General features: G+C 42.3%; 1 protein-coding gene across 3 annotated transcripts in view; it reads left to right on the top strand.

Moving 5' to 3' along the window:
* Positions 1–15,034, top strand: part of LOC127963696 (leucine-rich repeat transmembrane neuronal protein 4-like) — a 207,547-nt gene that overhangs the window by 74,387 nt on the left and 118,126 nt on the right. The gene's annotated exons all lie outside the window — the stretch shown is intronic.

The raw sequence follows: 15,034 nt of genomic DNA, 5'->3' as shown, positions 1-15,034 counted from the left end.
TTGTGTGGAAGTGAAATGCATGCCATAATATTTACCAGAATGTAACTGTCATGTCAGTAGCATGAAATGTTGCCGTATTTGTCACTCTGTGATGAAGATACCATTGTCCCACTCTGGCACGCTCAAACAAGCTGTAAAGCAATATGATAATAGCACTGCATGAAGAACAACTACTTACTGTCATATTCCTGTTAAGTACCTCAGTGCGAAATTACAGCGCTACAGAATGGATAACAACCAAAGCTAATTCCTCAATCCCCTTCCTCTCATTCTTGCTACCTGTCTCGCGTTACCGCAACACACCGAAAGACGTCTGGACACATCAAGTTTCCCTTATTAAACGTCTAAGAGCTTTTCCAGGTAATAGAGTGGAGAGGCTGTCAAAACAGATAACTGGGGAGAGAGACAGAAAACATGTCAGCCAGTGAGAAATGGACACAGGAAGTAGCCATATCTGTTTCTCAGGTTTTTCTGCTTAAACTGTGAAGACAGATTCTCGGTTATGACCTGTTCCGCCAGGGGAAATTAACATGTGGGCAATGGAAATATCATTAGGTTTGTGACTGTTGCATGTGGGCCCCTTTTTGAATGTGATGGGATTACTTCAGAGCTGTTCAATTTTGTGTCAGATTATCTTTCTTTGAGATTAGCACTGCTGTTTTGGGATTATGCTTTTCCTGCTCACACAGAAACAAATCACAGATGGGATTAGCGCTGAAAAAGTTGGCCACTGTTACAGGGAGCTTTTCCGCAGGGCTCTGGTGATCATGTATGTGCATTAAAGTATGCTTGTAGTTTATTGTAAGCACTCTGCAGTGAAAGAAATTGCACTAGAAGTACATAATCAAGACATGAAAATCAATCCAAATTGTTTTGCAGATATTGCTTTTTCATAGCTCCTTACTGAATTTAATACTTACTGGTTTTAAAAGAACAGTTTTTGTTAGTTGGAAGAACATTTCAATATTCTAAAGAACCTTTTGTGGAATGGAAAATTTCCATGGAAGTTCAAGGTTCTTCATGGAATCATAGATGCCAACAAATAATCTTTATTTTTAAGAGTGTGAAATGCTAGGTAATGTCATATGAGAAAGGAAAATCAAAACGAGATCACTGTTGTATCTCAATAATTTCACTTAGACAGAGATGACATTAATTGGAAAGCAACTGAAGACACTTTTGATGAAAGCTCATGATGATCTCAGATGGGTCTCTATAGACTGCACTATCAAATATAAAGGATCTTTACTGGCATCAGTGGTTCCAAGACCCTTTACCATGCATAGAACATTTCCATTGGACAAAGGGTCATTTAGTAGAAAAGGTCTCTTTAGATTAACACTAAGAATATGGGTGCTCCGATCACGATCGGCCGATCGTTATGCGCATCTCGTCAGTAAAGCCGGTTATCTATCAGCGGTTAATTCCATCAGGTGCGTGATTTCACATAGAGCAGCTGTTACTACACAGAGCCGTTGTTAATCGAGAAGATGCGCAAATCCACTTCATTTTCAGCGTTTATTGGCGCATCTTCTCTTCTCACCCCTAACTAAGAATATAAGTTTTTTTTTTCTTTCTTTCTTTCTTTTTCAAACTGTTCACTCAAAGGTTATTTGGGTATCCAAAATAGTTGTTCTTTGGCATTGATGTAAAACCCAAATTTTTGAAACTTTATTTCTAAGAGTGAAGAACCATTTTGGGTTACCCAAAGAATCTCTCAGTGAATAGCACTCAAAAGAACCATTACTTTCTTATGTGAAAAACATTTTATTAATCTAAATAACTTTTTTCATCTAGAAAGAACCTTTTTTGTCCAATGGAAAGGTTCTATGGACGTTAAAGGTGTAACACCTCTCATGCGTTTCCTCTACACTTCCAAATGGGATCTCAAAAAAAGTCTACCATCCGAAGTCAAATGAAAGTAATCTGTGTATTTTTTTTTAACGCTTTCTCTTAAAATTGATTAGGAGACATAAAACTGGCCCAAACGAGTTAACATTTAGACTTTGCGTTTAGATCGTTAAAATAGGGCCCATAAAATAAATGTCGAAGAATTTCCTTGGAATAATTTCACTGGAAATTCTTGTTTTACTTTTGATCACAGATGTCTTTTATTTTATCTTAAGATGATGAGACACAAAAGAGAAATATGGGAGATTACTGAGGTCTTTTTTTCAGCCAGAGACACTAAAAGTCTCTCTTTGCTCAGCACTCCACCTCTTTGCTGTGGAGGAAAAACAATTGCGATATTAGAGGGATCTCATTTAGATTTTTCTTTCCCATGGGTATCTAGCATCCAGTCGGAGAGATTGCTTTTACCACAAGAAAGGCTTAGCAGAAACTGCGGTTCTGAGAACTGGATGTGGACGTGTTTTAATGTTGGTGGCATGATGAATGAGTTTTGAGATCAAGGGCTGGTTTACACGCACTATTTGACTGCATCTTGGCTGCCGTGCCTTTATCGTGATAAATTGGATGTAGGAAGGTGGGGGAGGCCAAGATGCACTTATGTTATCATGCATATATGCGGAGAAAGAAAAATTAAATGGAGGTTTCCAGGTTGGCTCTTTTTGTACTTAAAGCATGACTCATGAGGGGGACTCCAGCCGCTACGCTGTGAGAGTTAATTAAAACTTTGTGAATTTGCATGCAAACCCTTTTGGGTTGTTCAATTGCTCCTTGTGTCCTTGTGTACCTTTGCATAACTTTGTGTGATCTTGCCCAAGGTGTTCTATGTAGCTAGTGATATTGCAGAGACTAAATTGATTTACCCATCTATCTTTTTCTAATTAGGCTGTTCTGGCCTTCCCAAGTGACATGTGGACAATTTTACCGGCTAGAATGCTTTACATTAGCCTAAAAAGGGTGTTCTAGGTGGTATGTGGGATTTTTCACATGTCAAAACCACATATAGAAATGCCCTGGCAACCACCTACAGTATTTTGGTGTTTTCACAGAGCTGGGTAGTAACTGATTACATGTAATCTGGATTGCTTAATCACATTCCAAAAATTAAGCACTTGTAATCAGTGTTGGGTTAATGCATTACCAGTAACACAAGTTATGTAATCAGATTACTTTTCTCAGTTAGAAAAGCAGTGTATTACTTTTTATTTTACATGAATTTTTTTTTTTTTTTTTTTTTTAAATAAGCAACGCCAGTTACTTTTTCACATTTAATGACTGGCAGCTCTCCTGTCCCATGCATGTCACCTTTATTTTTCAATCACCTTTATTTATATAGTGCTTTAAACAAAATACATTGCGCCAAAGCACTGAACAACATTCATTTGGAAAACAGTGTCTCAATAATGCAAAATGATAGTTAAAGGCAGTTCATCATTGAATTCATTGATGTCATCTCTGTTCAGATGAAATAGTGTCTGTTTTAATTTGCAATCAAGTCAACGATATCGCTGTAGATGAAGTGACCCCAACTAAGCAAGCCAGAGGCGACAGCGGCAAGGAACCGAAACTCCATCGGTGACAGAATGGAGAAAAAAACCTTGGGAGAAACCAGGCTCAGTTGGGGGGCCAGTTCTCCTCTGACCAGACGAAACCAGTAGTTCAATTCCAGGCTGCAGCAAAGTCAGATTGTGCAGAAGAATCATCTGTTTCCTGTGGTCTTGTCCTGGTGCTCCTCTGAGACAAGGTCTTTACAGGGGATCTGTATCTGGGGCTCTAGTTGTCCTGGTCTCCGCTGTCTTTCAGGGCAGTAGAGGTCCTTTCTAGGTGCTGATCCACCATCTGGTCTGGATACGTACTGGATCCGGGTGACTGCAGTGACCCTCTGATCTGGACACAGACTGGATCTGGTGGCCACGGGGACCTCGGAACAAGAGAGAAACAGACAAATATTAGCGTAGATGCCATTCTTCTAATGATGTAGAAAGTACGGTGTTATGTGAAGTGTTCCGGTTCCAGTTTACCTAATTAATGCAGCCTAAAAATCCTTTAACGGATTTGGATATTAAAAGCATATTAGTATGTTATGTGTATGCCAGGTTAAAGAGATGGGTCTTTAATCTAGATTTAAACTGCAAGAGTGTGTCTGCCTCCCGAACAATGTTAGGTAGGTTATTCCAGAGTTTAGGCGCCAAATAGGAAAAGGATCTGCCGCCCGCAGTTGATTTTGATATTCTAGGTATTATCAAATTGCCTGAGTTTTGAGAACGTAGTGGACGTAGAGGAGTATAATGTAAAAGGAGCTCATTCAAATACTGAGGTGCTAAACCATTCAGGGCTTTATAAGTAATAAGCAATATTTTAAAATCTATACGATGTTTGATAGGGAGCCAGTGCAGTGTGGACAGGACCGGGCTAATATGGTCATACTTCCTGGTTCTAGTAAGAACTTGTCACGGTTCGCAGGTTTGCTTGCTCATTTTGTGTGTACTGCACTGATCTGATTGCCTATCAGCGCCAGCTGCGCTGACGAGCAATCAGATCAGTCGCAGGTGTGTCTCGTTTACTAGTCCTATATGTAGGGCTGTGTCAGTCAGGTTCAGTGTCAGATCGTTTGGGTTGCTGTCTGTGTTCTGATCTCTGTTCTGTGCAGTTCTGGTCACGCTCTTGGATTGCTCGGAGATCCAGCTTATATGTCTGCTTGATCTGTGGTCTGCTTATGTTTGAGGATCGTCTCAGCTCATCACATTTCTGGTCTGCCCTGCTTGGAGTCTACACTACAGCTGTTGTGTTCCCTAGGACCTGCTTGGTGCCCGTTGTCTGCAAGCAATTCTGTTTGGTCTACTTACTGTTGAAATAAACCTTATTTCTACTCGCTACTGGATTCTGTCGAGTGATTCCTGACATAACGATCTGACCACGTTATGGATCCAGCGAGTGTAAACGAACTGAGAGAAGCCCTCCACAATAATAATGCACGATTTGATCGACAAGACGAACAGATCATGGCTTCTGGTCGAGCAATACAGGCCTTGGTGGGACAAGTATCGGAGTTAACCAAGCAGTTACAACATCTTAGAGTCGAGCCTGCCCACGTGCCCACTGCGCCCATTCCACCACCCGCTGTTCCCCCCACGGATCATCGCACCTACAATACGGAGCCCCGTCTGCCTCCTCCTGCTGCCTATGCTGGTGAGCCACATCTATGTCGATCATTTTTGACAAAATGCTCTTTGTTTTTTTCTCTTCAGAGCTCATCATTTCCCACTGAGGAATCTAAAGTGGCTTTTGTCATTACCCTTCTATCTGGAAGAGCGGCGCTATGGGGAACCACTGTTTGGGAACAGGGACATGACTGTTTAGAGTCCTTCCAGACTTTCAGCACTGAGCTCAAGAAAGTTTTTGATCGGGCAGTTGCAGGCAGGGAAGCAGCCCGAGTGTTGGCGGATTTACGTCAGGACCACAGATCGGTTACTGACTATTCCATTGAATTCCGGACACTAGCTGCAGAGTGTAAGTGGAACAGCGAGGCGCAGTGGGACATGTTTTTGCACGGGTTGGCCGACCGCATCCAAAATGAGATATACACCCTGGAGCTACCTGCAACTTTGGATGGGTTGATTGATCTAGCTATCCGAGTAGACACAAGGTTACAACGTCGAAGTCTTCTGGTGCAGCGAGGTCGAGTTCCAGATATGGAGGTCCATCCGGTCTTTCCTTCAGGTGATGTGGTTGGTGACTCGTTCAATCCGGAACCCATGCAGGTGGGCAGAGCTCGTCTCTCCAGGGAGGAGAAGGAGCGCAGAAGAGCGCAAGGACTGTGCCTATACTGTGGAGCCGGGGGTCACTTTGCGTCTAAGTGCCCGGTAAAAGCCAACACCCGTCAGTAGAACGGAGGTTACTGACGGGTGGCATATCCTGGGATGAATCCTCTCGTGAAGCGACACTCCTTCCAGTAAGACTGCAGTGGGGCTCCTCTTATCATCGATGTGAGGCTCTGGTGGACTCCGGGGCTGAGGGGAGTTTTATGGACCGTGACCTGGCACTTCGTCTGGGAGTACCTATAATTCCCGTCACTCACCCCATCTCAGTTAATGCCCTGGGTGGACAACTCCTGTCATCGGTCACCCACTCCACCGGACCGGTGAGTCTGATCACGTCGGGTAACCACGTTGAGGAGATTCACTTTCTCCTTATTGACTCCGCATTGGCTCCTGTGGTGTTAGGACACCCTTGGCTCACACTGCACAACCCTCACATAAATTGGCGTCAGAACTCTGTCATGTCTTGGAGTGATAACTGTCATGCATCTTGTTTGGTGTCTGCGTGTTCTTCTGTGTCTTGTTCTGTGTTGCAGGATGAGCAGGTGGATCTGTCTAACGTGCCCGGGGAGTACCTCGACCTGAAGGAGGTGTTCAGTAAGTCCCGAGCTGCTTCTCTTCCTCCGCACCGTCCTTATGACTGTGCTATAGACTTATTGCCAGGTACGTCTCCGCCTAAGGGCAGATTATACTCTCTTTCCACTCCGGAGAGGGAGGCCATGGAGAAATATATTTCTGATTCTCTGGCAGCCAAACTCATCCGTCCTTCCTCTTCTCCTGCAGGGGCGGGATTCTTCTTTGTGGGCAAGAAGGACGGTTCCCTGCGTCCTTGTATTGATTACCGAGGGTTGAACAGCATCACGGTAAAGAATACTTATCCTTTGCCGCTGATGTCTTCAGCTTTCGAGAGGCTGCAGGGTGCTTCTTGGTTCACCAAGTTAGATCTACGTAACGCCTATCATTTGGTCCGCATCAGGAAGGGGGATGAGTGGAAAACCGCATTTAATACCCCCAGGGGGCACTTTGAATACTTGGTTATGCCTTTCGGTCTTTCCAACTCCCCCGCGGTTTTCCAGGCACTCGTTAACGATGTGCTGAGAGACATGGTTGATCAGTTCATATATGTTTACCTGGATGACATATTGATATTTTCTTCGTCTCTCCAGGAACACGTTCAGCACGTCAGACGAGTGCTTCAGAGGCTGTTGGAGAATGGACTTTTTGTCAAGGCGGAGAAATGCGCTTTTCATGCACAGTCTGTTCCTTTCTTAGGATATATCGTGTCGTCTGAGGGGGTGCGCATGGATCCCGACAAGATTCAGGCAGTGGTTAATTGGCCAACTCCAGATTCCCGCAAGGCCCTGCAGAGGTTTCTGGGCTTTGCCAATTTTTACCGGCGTTTTATTCGCAACTATAGCCAACTAGCCGCGCCTCTAACAGCCTTGACCTCCACCATGACGACTTTCAGGTGGTCTAGTGCAGCTGATGTTGCATTCTCTAAACTCAAGAACTGCTTTGTTTCAGCCCCCATTCTCGTTGCTCCTGATCCCTCTCGTCAGTTTGTGGTGGAGGTCGATGCGTCAGAGGTGGGGGTAGGTGCGGTTCTCTCCCAGCGCTCCTCTATGGACGGCAAGGTTCATCCGTGCGCTTATTATTCTCATCGTTTGTCTTCCGCTGAACGTAATTACGACATTGGTAATAGAGAGTTGTTGGCAGTCAAGTTAGCCTTGGAGGAATGGCGTCATTGGTTGGAGGGTTCGGGGGTACCTTTCATTGTTTGGACCGACCACAAGAACCTTGAATACATCAGATCCGCCAAACGACTTAACTCTAGGCAGGCTCGGTGGGCACTTTTTTTCGGTCGGTTCGATTTTTCCATTTCCTATCGTCCAGGTTCCAAGAACATCAAACCTGATGCTTTGTCCCGTATTTTTGACCAATCTGAACGCCCGGTTTCTCCCGAGTCCATCGTTCCACATAATTGTGTGGTTTCAATGTTGACCTGGGAGATCGAGTCGAAGGTCCGCATGGCCTTAGATGGGGTAGTGCCTCCGCCCGGATGTCCACCGGGTCGTTTATTTGTGCCAGAGAAATTGAGGTCCAACGTCATTCGGTGGGGTCATTGTTCCAAGCTGGCGTGTCATCCAGGAGTAAATCGCACCATTTTTCTCATTAAGCAACGGTTCTGGTGGCAAACTATGGCTCGTGACACTCGTCGTTTTGTATTGGCCTGCTCGGTCTGTGCTAGTTGTAAGTCTTCCACTCGCCCTCCTGCTGGGCTCCTTCAACCGTTGTCAGTTCCTTCGAGACCCTGGTCACATATTGCGCTAGATTTCGTTACAGGTCTCCCTGCCTCACAGGGTAACACAGTGGTTTTAACTGTGGTGGACAGGTTCTCGAAGGCTGCGCATTTTATCCCTCTGCCCAAATTACCATCAGCCAGAGAGACAGCAGTTGCTGTCATAGACCACGTGTTTCGTATCCATGGCCTCCCGACAGACGTGGTCTCTGACAGGGGTCCCCAGTTTATATCCAAATTTTGGAGAGAGTTTTGTCGGTTGCTGGGGGCGAATGTCAGTCTTTCTTCTGGGTTTCATCCCCAGAGCAATGGTCAGACGGAGCGGGCTAACCAAGATTTGGAACGAGGGTTACGATGTTTAGCGTCACAGAATCCGTCCTCTTGGAGTCAGCATATCTCATGGGTTGAGTATGCGCATAACTCATTACCAGTGTCGTCCACGGGCCTTTCTCCGTTTGAGTGTAGTTTAGGGTACCAGCCACCAATTTTTCCTAGTCTGGCATCTGAAGTCGCGGTCCCCTCTGCTCACGAATTCGTCCAGGGGTGCAGAGACATCTGGAGAACGGCCAGGGAGACCCTTCTCCAGGTGGGTTTGCGCACTAAGGTCCAGGCCGATCGCCACCGGTCGAAACCTCCCGTCTACGTCGCTGGTCAAAAAGTGTGGCTTTCATCTGCTGATATTCCTCTCCGCTCCGTTTGTAGAAAATTAGCTCCTAAATTCATCGGCCCGTTTACCATCACCAAAATTCTTAGTCCGGTGACGGTCCGCCTCAAACTCCCTCCGGCATACCGGAGGATTCACCCCGCCTTCCACGTATCTAAAATCAAGCCCGTTTTTCGTTCAACTATAAATCCGCCTGTCCCGGTTCCCCCACCGCCGCGAATCGTAGATGGGGAACCAGCCTATTCGGTTAATCGTATCCTGGATTCAAGGCGGAGGGGACGTGGATTCCAGTACTTGGTGGACTGGGAGGGTTACGGTCCGGAGGAGAGGAGTTGGGTACCTGCCCGGGACATATTGGATCATTCCCTTATTGATGCTTACAATCGCCAGGTAGGACCCTCTGAGAGCGTCAGGTGACGCTCCTAGGGGGTGGGGTAATGTCACGGTTCGCAGGTTTGCTTGCTCATTTTGTGTGTACTGCACTGATCTGATTGCCTATCAGCGCCAGCTGCGCTGACGAGCAATCAGATCAGTCGCAGGTGTGTCTCGTTTACTAGTCCTATATGTAGGGCTGTGTCAGTCAGGTTCAGTGTCAGATCGTTTGGGTTGCTGTCTGTGTTCTGATCTCTGTTCTGTGCAGTTCTGGTCACGCTCTTGGATTGCTCGGAGATCCAGCTTATATGTCTGCTTGATCTGTGGTCTGCTTATGTTTGAGGATCGTCTCAGCTCATCACATTTCTGGTCTGCCCTGCTTGGAGTCTACACTACAGCTGTTGTGTTCCCTAGGACCTGCTTGGTGCCCGTTGTCTGCAAGCAATTCTGTTTGGTCTACTTACTGTTGAAATAAACCTTATTTCTACTCGCTACTGGATTCTGTCGAGTGATTCCTGACAGAACTCTTGCTGCTGCATTTTGGACTAGCTGTAGTTTGTTTACCAAGCGTGCAGAACAACCACCCAATAAAGCATTACAGTAGTCTAACCTTGAAGTCATAAATGCATGGATTAACATTTCTGCATTTGACATTGAGAGCATAGGCCGTAATTTAGATATATTTTTGAGATGGAAAAATGCAGTTTTACAAATGCTAGAAACGTGGCTTTCTAAGGAAAGATTGCGATCAAGTAGCACACCTAGGTTCCTAACTGATGACGAAGAATTGACAGAGCAACCATCAAGTCTTAGACAGTGTTCTAGGTTATTACAAGTAGAGTTTTTAGGCCCTATGATTAACACCTCTGTTTTTTCTGAATTTAGCAGTAAGAAATTACTCGTCATCCAATTTTTTATATCGACTATGCATTCCATTAGTTTTTCAAATTGGTGTGTTTCACCGGGCTGCGAGGAAATATAGAGCTGCGTATCATCAGCATAACAGTGAAAGCTAACACCATGTTTCCTGATGATATCTCCCAAGGGTAACATATAAAGCGTGAAGAGTAGCGGCCCTAGAACTGAGCCTTGAGGTACTCCATACTGCACTTGTGATCGATATGATACATCTTCATTCACTGCTACGAACTGATGGCGGTCATATAAGTACGATTTAAACCATGCTAATGCACTTCCACTGATGCCAACAAAGTGTTCAAGTCTATGCAAAAGAATGTTGTGGTCAATTGTGTCAAACGCAGCACTAAGATCCAATAAAACTAATAGAGAGATACACCCACGATCAGATGATAAGAGAAGATCATTTGTAACTCTAAGGAGAGCAGTTTCAGTACTATGATACGGTCTAAATCCTGACTGGAAATCCTCACATATACCATTTTTCTCTAAGAAGGAATATAATTGTGAGGATACCACCTTTTCTAGTATCTTGGACAGAAAAGGGAGATTCGAGATTGGTCTATAATTAACTAGTTCTCTGGGGTCAAGTTGTGGCTTTTTTATGAGAGGCTTAATAACAGCCAGTTTGAAGGTTTTGGGGACATGTCCTAATAACAATGAGGAATTAATAATAGTCAGAAGAGGACCTATGACTTCTGGAAGCACCTCTTTTAAGAGCTTAGATGGTATAGGGTCTAACATACATGTTGTAAGTTTAGATGATTTAACAAGTTTATACAATTCTTCCTCTCCTATAGTAGAGAATGAGTGGAACTGTTCCTCAGGGGGTCTATAGTGCACTGTCTGATGCGAAACTGTAGCTGACGGCTGAATGGTTGCAATTTTATCTCTAATAGTATCGATTTTAGAAGTAAAGTAGTTCATAAAGTCATTACTGCTGTGGTGTTGGGAAATGTCAACACTTGTTGAGGCTTTATTTTTCGTTAATTTAGCCACTGTATTGAATAAATACCTGGGGTTATGTTTGTTTTCTTCTAAAAGAGAAGAAAAGTAATCAGATCTAGCAGTTTTTAATGCTTTTCGGTAGGATATGCTGCTTTCCCGCCAAGCAATACGAAATACCTCTAGTTTTGTTTTCCTCCAGCTGCGCTCCATTTTTCGGGCTGCTCTCTTTAGGGTGCGAGTATGCTCATTATACCATGGTGTCAAACTGTTTTCCTTAACCTTTCTTAACTGTAAAGGAGCAACTGTATTTAAAGTGCTAGAAAAGAGAGAGTCAATAGTTTCTGTTACATCATCAAGTTGTTCTGAGGTTTTGGATATGCTAAGGAATTCGGATACATCAGGAAGATAACTTAAAAAGCTGTCTTTTGTGGTAGAAGTGATGGTTCTTCGATACTTGTAACAAGAAGTAGAATTTACAATTTTGGCTATATGAAGTTTACACAGAACTAAATAATGATCTGAGATATCATCACTTGGCTGAATAATTTCAACACTATCAACATCAATTCCATGTGACAGTATTAAATCTAGAGTATGATTTCGACAATGAGTAGGTCCTGAAACGTGTTGTCTAACACCAATAGAGTTCAGAATGTCTATAAATGCTGATCCCAATACATCTTTTTCATTATCGACATGGATATTAAAATCACCAACTATTAAGACTTTATCTGCAGCCAGAACTAACTCGGATGTAAAATCACCAAACTCTTTAATAAAGTCTGTATGGTGCCCTGGTGGCCTGTATACGCATGTTTGAGAGAAATCAGGAGAAAGAGCAAAGGTGTTGTGTGCACTGTGAAAACTGTAGTTCTAGACTAAAATTGAACTCCCATTTACTCATCTCACTGGCACAGAAACAGATTGAATATTCCTCAAAATAAAAAAAATAAAAAAATGCAAATATCCAATACTTAAATGTCAAATGACACAAATATAAGTTATCTATCTAATTAAATTAAAAACAAACAATGCAAGCCCAGGCCAGATGAGGATGTACAGCAAAAATACCATAAAAAGTATTTACTGTAAAAAACGCAATTTGCACTGCTTGTAATTAGATCATATTGCATATTGCATGATTACATATTATTCACATGGTCACATAGCATGCAAGTAAAGAGGAATAATATTTCATATTTTTATTAAATGTTTTATTTTAATTTAATAAAGTGGGGAGCCCACTTTTTTTGGGGGGGGGGGGTTGTGCGCTTGCGCGTGTCTCAAAAAAGGACTTACAACAGCTACAAGGCACTATTATACATTATCGACACGAGTGCCTCAAAAAAGGACTTACAATGACTTACAAAGATACATAACAGCTACAACTGTATATGCACTATTATACTTTATCGACACAAATTGATAGGTCAAACAGCAAACAAACAGCCACCCACAAAATGTCTATAAATAGGCAGTCTTTGAGTTCACATTAACAAAGGTTAAAGGACAATTTCGCAGCAAAATGAGCCTAAGGAATATGAAGCATTGAGAACTTTTTAAGTGTACTAATAAGAAGATACTTTATAAAGACAGACCGGCCTCTGACGAGCTGTTACCATCTTCATCCAAAGTTGTCTTTTCTTCAGCTTCTTGTGTTGTCACTATGGGCGCGGCGGGAGGTAACAGTGCTTGCAGCAGGTGAATCAGTCGTGCTATTAACGTCACCACTAAACAATTTCTTAATAAAACCAAAATTAATTAAACTGCCTTGTTTTCTTTTTGCCATGGCTATGATGCTATAACTGCAAAATCAATTAAGGACTTTGCACGCGATAAATAGCCTCCAACGTTTATTTTATTTCTACGAATATGTATGACGTACTAACATATGTGGAATTTGCAGCGCAGCGTCCCCACACCTTGATGCTCATTACAAGAATAGCATGTATAGTAATCTTTATTGAAGTAAATTCGGCTTTAATTGCCGTCATGCATGAATGAATAATATTTTTGCTATTTTACTCTTAATAATCCATCATGATCACATTACACAACTGAAATTGCACTTCAAAATATTCACGTTGTTAATATTTTTGAGACCCCCCAAAATTTCACATTTCTCGTTTTCAGGGGAGCCCATGTCTTCTTAAGGGGAGCCGAGCTCCCCCTAGCTCCCCCGTAGTTCGCACTATGCTATGGGGTATATTTGTAGCAATAGCCAAAAATGTATTCTATTGGTCAAAATTATTGATTTTTCTTTTGAGCCAAAAATCATTAGGATACTATATAAAGATCATGTAAATTTCCATCTGTAAACATACTAAAACTTAATTTCTGATTAGTATTATGCATTGTTAAGAATTCATAACTTTAATATTCAGATTTTTTTAGCACCTTCAGATTCCAGATTTTCAAATAGTTGTCTCTCGGCCAAACATTGTCCTATCCTAAGACATACATCACATCAATGCACAGCTAATGTATTCAGTTTTCATGTGTAAATCTCAATTTTGAAAAGTTGACCCTTATAACTAGTTTTGTGGTCCAGGCTCACATATGAGCAATTAATCTTCATTGCCTTACGATGTGAAGTGGGTCTAGAGAAGTGCAAACAGGCTATATTGTACTGTACAAATGAAGCATTATGTTCTCATAGTATGAATTTACAAGCAGCGGTAACATGGACTTTTACTAGGAAAACTTTTACTGTTGAGTATGTTCACTCAGAGACAGGCCTTAAGTTATATAGCTATAAACTTTGACTACTTTTCACTATAACACATTTACTGCAGACTCTTCAGAGGAAGATTAGGGACTGTGTTTTTCTCTCATTATTTTAAATGAATTCAACAGCAATTTGCAATGCCACACTGAACCGATTGTCCTGCAGATAACAGGTTGTTCGGCCAGCCTACGCTCTGTCTTCAAGAATATTAGATTAGCCCGTTTCATTCAATTGACCTACACAAAATGTTTTGATTAGATCTAGATCTGGAGGCTGGCAAACAGTGGTTGGGTTGGATGATTCAAACGCATTGCTGCTCACCATTGTACATTTATACAATTACTTTTATATTTACTGAATAGCTGTAATATGATTAAAGTTTCAGATGGTAAGCCTTTGTGCTGGCCACTCAAGATAAACCAATAATTTTTACTGTTTTTGCTCCAAGAACAGCAGACAAAGGGCTGTTATCAATTTTGGCACACCCTTAGCTCGAGAAAAAAGAAAAAGACTCAACTCTGCCCAAACTGAGGAAGAAGCTAAATCGGATAACAAAGCATAAAGAGACACTGAGCCAGCCAAAGAGGAAATGGAAATTGTCACTGTCCTTCATTGATTGGCAAAGATGTTTTCAATTATTCAAAATATTATGTTTTTCTTTTTTTTTTTTCTTAAAATAGTAATTTTGTCATCTTTTTGTAGTTTATTTGTGGTATGAAACCCATATTTCTACTAGGAAATACAAAAGGAGAAAAACTCTGCAGGTTGCTGTTTTCCATGCAATTACAGTGAATGGAGCTGAAGCTTTCAAGCTTTATAAAGGGCACAAAAGCACTATGAAAAGGTATCACAAAAGTAGTCTGACTCACTGTATTCCGAGTCTTCTGAAGTCATTTGATAGCTTTAAGTAATGAAAAGACCTAGATTTACATCATTATTCACTAATTATCATCTTCTCCAGTGAGCTGTTAACCTCTGCGACTGGCTCACTGAGTCAGTTAGTTGAGCTTGAGAATCATTTGAACCCCAAATTATTGAGATCATTCAGTTTTGAAGTGGATTAATCGATTCATCAGACTCAAAAAATGATTCGCTCATGAACATGGGCGGTGTTAAGTGGGGTGGGCAGACGATTCCAAGAGCCCGAATGTGATTTCTGCCAAGGGGGACCCTACTGCAGATTTTTGTACTGCACAATCAAGCACAATTAATCATAATTTATATTTTTGTAGCCACAGATATTTGATTTACTCTTTTTCATTTAGATAACAAAGCAATCACAAGGACATCTAGGCATCACTCAATGCTCTCCGTTCTCTCTCTCTTCTGTATTGTTGTGATACTTGTGTCTCTGTTTTTTTATCTGTAGCTTGTCTTGC

Source organism: Carassius gibelio, chromosome B8 (genome assembly GCF_023724105.1).
Source record: "Carassius gibelio isolate Cgi1373 ecotype wild population from Czech Republic chromosome B8, carGib1.2-hapl.c, whole genome shotgun sequence".
Classification (NCBI taxonomy): Eukaryota; Metazoa; Chordata; class Actinopteri; order Cypriniformes; family Cyprinidae; genus Carassius; species Carassius gibelio.
Note: the sequence above shows the minus strand (reverse complement) of the source record. Positions and strands in the feature narration are given on the sequence as shown.